The following is a 7,237-nucleotide window of genomic DNA, read 5'->3' on the forward strand; positions in this document are numbered from 1 at the left end:
TTGGGAAATTTGGAAATTCTTTTGAATAAAGCTTAGATTTTGAGATAATGACTTATGACTTAAAAAATCAGATTTAAAATACATAGAAAATAATTTTCTATGAAAATTCAGTGGTTGAGGTGATATAGACTAAATGACAGATTGAATATGAAAATATTTAAAAATATTATGTTCTTTATGCATGCTGAACTAAGAACCTCACTATATGTGGCTCAATTTTCTGCAAATTATATATTCTGCCAAGTGTTTCTTCCTTTTTTGATAGGAGATTCATACTTTATTTCTCCAGTTGAAATAATTATACAGTTAAATATAAATTAAAGGCCTGGTTGTACAAGAAATCCAGGTCCTTTGTGTGGTTCAGTCAAAGAGGTAAGACCTGTGGCTGATTTACATGAGATGCAGTCACTCCTTGGCCCAGGTTTCGGGATTCTGCCAGCCTTGAGTTCATTAATAGTTTCTTCAAAATCCTTAAGTGTCAGATCCTCCTAGTAGTTGTCATTTATTTGAACCATTGGTGGGTTTACACAAGCCCCTAAACATTCCACTTCTATAAGAGTGAAAAGTTTGTCTCTCCAAACTTTATTTCAATTGTGTTTTTTTTTTTTTTTTTTTGGGGGGGGGGTCTAAATGACCTCCAGTGTGCTGTCAGACTTTCAGTGCATGTGAGGCATAGTAGTGCATACTTAAATATATTTTCCAAGTGGCTTTGCAATATATATTGTCTAAAAGGTTGGTACATCATACACTCTTATTGAAGGTACTTGTAAAATTTCTTCAACCTTGTTCATAGCAGAGTTGGGCAGCCATCCATTTTTTCTTTGAGCTAAATCCAGGATTAGAAGCATAGCATCTGCTTTATGCCCTTTTAGGTGTTGTTGTTCAGTCCTTCAATCATTTCTGAATCTTTGTGACCCCATGAACTGCAGCACACAAGGATTCTCTGACCTTCAATATCTCCCTGAGTTTGCTCAAACTCATGTTCATTGAGTCGATGACACCATCCAACTATCTCATCCTCTTTGCCCCCTTTTCCTCAATCTTTCTCAGCATCAGGGTCTTTTTCAATGTGTTGGTTCCTCGCATCAGAGGTCCAAAATCTTGAAGCTTCAGCACCAGTCCTTCCAATGAATATTCAGAGTTGATTTCCTTTAGGATTGACTGGTTTGATCTTGCTGTCCAGGGAGTCTCAAGAGTCTTCTCCAGCACTGCAATTCAAAACCATCAGTTGTTCAGCATTCAGCCTTATGTATGGTCCAGCTCTCACATCTGTACATGACTACTGGAAAAACCATAGCTTTGATTTTACAGACCTTTGCTGACAGAGTGATGTCTCTAACTTATAACATGTGTCTAGGTTTGTCATAACTTTTCTTCCAAGGAGCAAGCATCTTTTTGTTCCATGGCTACATTCACTGTCCACAGTGATTTTGGAGCCCCACAAAAGAAAGTCTATCACTGTTTCCATCATTTCCCCATATATTTGCCCTGAAGTGATGGGACCAGATGCCATGATCTTTGTTTTCTGAACATTGGGTTTTAAACCAGCTTTTTCACTCTTCTCTTTCACTTTGATCAAGAGGTTCTTCGGTTTTCTTCACATTCAGCCATAAGGGTGATGTCATCTGCATATTTGAAGTTATTGATATTTCTCCCGTCAATCTGGATTCTAGCTTGTGCTTCATCCAGCCCAGCATTTCTCATGATGTACTCTGTATGTAAGTCAAATAAGTAGAGTGACAATATACAGCCCTGATATCTTTCTTTTCCAATTTTGGAACCAGTCTGCTGTTTCATGCCCAGTCCTATAAAGACTTCTCAGGAGGCAGGTAAGGTGACCTGGTATTCCCATTTCTTTAAGAATTTTCTACAGTTTGTTGTGTTTCACAAACTCAAAGGCTTTGGCATAGTCAATAAAGCAGAAGTCGTATTTTTGTTTGTTTGTTTAACAATTGTCTCTGTCCTCTTAAGAGTTTTCCACTGTGAAATCAAATGGAATATCTAGGTTATTGTCAGGAGTATCTCTGTGCACAATTAATGCTCCTCCAGCTTCATTCTGCACAGCTGTCTCGTACAAATTCCTCAAATGTCTTCTCCACTGGTAAGGCTGGCTGGGTGGGTCCATGGGTCCAGAAAGCCATAGAGATCATGATGGACCAAATTTCCCACCTCCCAAGTGGTTTTTACTTTAATTTTTAAATTATCATTGCATGATATCATGAATAAAAAACTTAATAAAAAATCAGGATATTCAGGTTTTAGTAATAGTTAATTCATAGCTCTTTAACTACCAATATATTTTATGTACTTAACACATGTTTAAGGCAAAACATATTAACAGATTATCTCATTTGTTTTCTTTGATATCCTTTCTATGTCTGAAAGAAAGATATTTGTAACAGATGGGCCCTACAAGTGGCTCTTTAAAATTCTGACTCTATAATCACAGGGCAAATGGCTTATAATTTTAATTTTCAAAACTCCAATATAAACCATAATACCTGACTGCTTTCTACCCTTCTTGAGTTATAGCTAGTTAACAAATAAAACAACAATTTGAAAATTATTCTCTTCATTCTAAAGTTGTATACTAAAAAAAAAAAAAAAAACAAGCCAGGGGCCATTATGATTATGTACCTCTTTCATTTTATCAAAACTCATTCAAACACTATGGTATGTATAAGTAGACAATTCACATAATTTACTTTTACTTATTGATCAGCACACCTGAAATAGTTCCAATCAAGCAAGGACTACAAATAATTTGTATGTGTCTGTGATTGAATTGTTTTTGACATCTTCCTTCCACATTTTAAAAACAATTATAGAATATTTTTAAGCATACCTTGTTATGTATTCCTTTTAAATATCCTATTTCATTAAACTTTCCTCATATTATGTGGGTTCTGTTACTATATGTGAGCATTTTTTACCTAATTATCTTTAAGTGTCCTATTTTATTGCAAATTAAATACACGGATGGTATTTGGAAGTTTTTTTTCTTAAGCTTTTTCCTTATGTGTATGGATATTAGGGAAAACTTGGTATTTGGTATTAATTTTAATTCTGATATTAAAGTCCATAAAATTCTGGAAGTTCATCTTCCTTTGGCAATGTTTTCAGTTACAGATAAATATATCTATATCTATATATATATCCATATATCTATATCTATATTTTTTATTGTGGGATCTAGGGCATCTGTTGGAAAAGGAAATGGCAACCCACTCCAGTATTCTTACCAGGAGAATCCCAGGGACAGAGGAGCCTGGTGGGCTGCCATCTATCAAGTAACACAGAGTCGGACATGACTGAAGCAACTTAGCAGCAGCAGGGCATCTGTGATCATCTTACTAGTAGAGAAACTCAGAGACAAATAGAATAGACATTATAGGAGAAAGAAAGGATTCTGAAGGAATTCTTGTGAATCCATGAATCCTTAATGTCTCATGACAGACATGCCAACATTCAGAGTGTAATAAAAGGAAACTGTCAGCACACCACTCTGGGAGTGGCAAGAAGTGGAGATTGTTTAACTTAATTAGCTGGACTTCATCTAAAAACCTTCCAGATGAGGCCAAAAAAACTGCTGTGAGGTGATGAATCATACGTTTTAACCTTAAAATATTCCCTTAATTATAAATACATCATTTTGTAAGGCTATACATTTCAGGTCTGGAGATAGAGCATTCTACATATGGAATTATAATAAACAAATGTATGTCCTTTCCAGGATATCCAGAGAACACTAGTTACTCACAAAGAGGAACATACCATGCAATTTGACTCAGAATAACACAGATGAGAAATTAATCTGCTTTCTATACTCACCAATTCTCATTTAGAAAACTCCTGGGGCATCATTTGATGAGTAGCTAAAAAATTAATTCATAACATATATAACAGATATACTTAATATTCATAAGATGCATTCCCAATATAATACCAAAGTTTTCAATGTAAACATTAAATAGATATATTAGATGACAATTATTTTTTCTGAGGAGTATGAGCATAGATTCTTGTGATATAAAATAGTATTGCCTATTATTTTGTGCATTTAACATACTTAATTAAATATGCATCCTTTTAAGTATAATAAACATAATATATTCCTTCAGCTGCAGGTGATAAACAATGATTTTGTTTTCTACTCTATACAAATAATAACCAGGAAAGTGTCATTTGGCAAAAAATGTGAAGCTATATCTTTGGCAGAAAAGCTATGACCAACCTAGACAGCATACTAAAAAGCAAAGACATCACTTTGCCAACAAAGTTCTATCCAAAGCTATGGTTTTTCCAGTAGTCATATATGGATGTGAGAGTTGGGCTATAAAGAAAGGTGAGCACCGAAGAACTGATGCTTTTGAACTGTGGTGTTGGAGAAGATTCTTGAGAGTCCCTTGGGCTGCAAGAAGATCAAACCAGTCAATCCTAAAGGAAATCAGTCCTGAATATTCATTGGAAGGACTGATGCTGAAGCTGAAACTCCAATACTTTGGCCATGTGATGTGAAGAACTGACTTACCGGAAAAGACCCTGATGCTGGGAAAGATTGAAAGCAGGAGGAGAAGGGGATGATAGAGGATAAGATGGTTGGATGGCATCACGGACTCAATGGACATGAGTTTGAGTAAACTCTGGGAGTTGGTGATGGACAGGAAAGCCTGGCATACTGCAGTCCATGGGGTTGCAAGAGTTAAACACAAGTGAGTGACTGAATTGAGCTGAAATGATGTCTGTGAGGAAGATTTAAATTGTATTATCAGATTATATATGGCTTACACAGATTAAGTTATTGTCCATGTGAAGCAACACATTATCAGAGAGAAATTATTTAGTATATACATTGAAAGTGGAAGAAAGAAAGTGAAGTCACTCAGCCGTGTCCAACTCTTTGCAACCCCATGGGCTGTAGCCTACCAGGCTCCTCTGTCCATGTGATTTTCCAGGCAATAGTCCTGGAGTGGATTGCCATTTCCTTCTCCAAGTATATACATTTTTAGGCCACAAAAACCTCAAGTAATCTCTCCTTTGAAAGAGCCTCTTTTTCACTGTTTTTTAAACAAGAGACTATTTTTGCTAACTTTAGCTCTAAATTGTACATTAGTCTTTTTTGTTTGTTTGTTTGTTTTTTTAGCATTTTTCCTATTTTTTACATTAATTCTTTTTTTTAATTATTATTTGTTTTTTACTTTACAATACTGTACGTTAGTCTTAATTCTTCTTTGCATGTGACAGTTCAGTTTAGATGAGGAAGGTCATAAAACATTAGGTTCTTCTCCTTGCAGTTCTCCTTTCCAGTGTTGTCTGTGTTGGATAGAGGAGCTTCCTGATGACCTGTTGAGTTGGTGGGAAAAATGAATGAATGAATGAACAAATGAATAAACAAATAAAGCCTAAAACTGAAAATATTCCATGAGTGGGAGGGCGGGAGAAAAAGGAATATTTTGAACTTTACATTTACTGAAGTTTGATGAGGTGATGTTTAGGTTCCTTGGGATTCACTTGTGAATTAAGATGGAAGGGTACTACTATACTACTAAGTCACTTCAGTCGTGTCTGACTCTGTGCAACCCCAGAGACAGCAGCCCACCAGGCTCCTCCATCCCTGGGATTCTCCAGGCAAGAGCACTAGAGTGGGTTGCCATTTCCTTCTGCAATGCATGAAAGTGAAAAGTGAAAGTGAAGTCGCTCAGTCCCGTCCAACTCTTGGTGACCCCATGGACTGCATGCAGCCTACCAGGCTCCTCCATCTATGGTATTTTCCAGGCTAGAGTACTGGAGTGGGGTGCCATTGCCTTCTCCGAGATGGAAGGGTAAATTTGTATTAAAAAAAAAAAAAAAGATGAAAGGGTCAAATGTTATTTTTTCTAAGAGTCTCTGAGCCATAGAAATAGGAAATTTGGGCCTTAGATATGATCACTTCTCAAATCTACTCTAAGCAGTATTTAACTAGGACACAAGACCAGGAAGGAAGAATATGTAGTATAGAGAATCTCACATATGCATAAGGGATCTTTCATGTTATATTTACTCAACTTTCAAATCTTTTAAAGTTAGTGGTAAGCCTTAAGAAATATTTTTTGTGATGCTTTTTTTTTTTTTTTAGTAATGAATTGGATTATTGGAAAACTTTTAGGTTTTATTGTTTAACAAAGAAATATAGTTGTCATAGGTTATTATTATTTTAAGAGGTAAATATTCCCTATAGAATTTCTCATTAACGTTGGACAAACTATAATAAAAAACAGGCATTACATTTCTTAGAACAGGTCCATTCTTAAGGGATTCATTAAGAAAAGATCATGACATACATTGCATACCTCCTAAAATGTGGACATGTCCCTTCATTCTGTAGTTATCTTTAAGTAGGGTTAAATTAATTAAAATAAAACTATTTGAGACTTGGAAATCCATGCACGAACTGCTAGCTTCTTTATGACATTTTTGAATGTCCTGTGTGCTTTCAAAAACCATTATTAGCATAGTGTCTGTGCCTAATATATTGTAATAGCTCTTACTTAACCCTTGTATACAAGATTAGTGCAAACAATCAATCATTAGTAACAGATTTTAGAAAGAAAATTCTGGTGTGTTGATATAAATATATTCCTATAGGCTCATTTTTCACTTGCAAAGACAGAATGTTTAGTTAAAAACCAACCTTATTTAGGAATAGCTGCATTTCTGTCAGAGAGAAAGCTGATAGAAAGATTTGGCAGCTATAGAAATAAGATATGCTCTAGAAGTGGTGTTTATTTTTTCCACACAGATTCCTTCAAGAAATATATATGCCTCATTTTTCATTAGTGTAAAGGAGAAAGAAAAAATCCCTTTCTCTTAGAAAATCCACTGTCACATATATTGGTATTTTTAGTTCCTTAATAAAACCCAGGGATTTGTTCTAAAGAACATCACATTATGGATGTTTCCTTGATAAAATGCAACAGTGAGCTTTAGTTAAACAAAGAATTATGCCTCTTTGTTTCAAGTGAATTTAGTTTAAATATAGTCATTTGAAATATAAGTTTAAGCAGAATTTTAATTAGCTTATAAGCCCTGGGATATACTTCTCAGTAATGCTGAGTGTTTTGAGTCTCTACTTTCAGACTTACTTCATATTAATTTTAGCATGATAAGCAACCTTGTCTTTCAGGCATTTTAAAGTCAAACAAATAAGATTATTCTTGACTCTAGTCACTTTATATTAACTCTCTGGTACCTGGATATT

General features: G+C 35.0%; 1 pseudogene; it reads right to left on the reverse strand.

The window, feature by feature from the left end:
- Positions 1-317: 317 nt before the first annotated feature.
- LOC100138161 (NADH dehydrogenase [ubiquinone] flavoprotein 2, mitochondrial-like) lies at positions 318-2,125 on the reverse strand (annotated as a pseudogene).
- Positions 2,126-7,237: the final 5,112 nt, after the last annotated feature.

Source organism: Bos taurus, chromosome 15 (assembly GCF_002263795.3).
Source record: "Bos taurus isolate L1 Dominette 01449 registration number 42190680 breed Hereford chromosome 15, ARS-UCD2.0, whole genome shotgun sequence".
In the NCBI taxonomy this organism is placed as follows: domain Eukaryota; kingdom Metazoa; phylum Chordata; class Mammalia; order Artiodactyla; family Bovidae; genus Bos; species Bos taurus.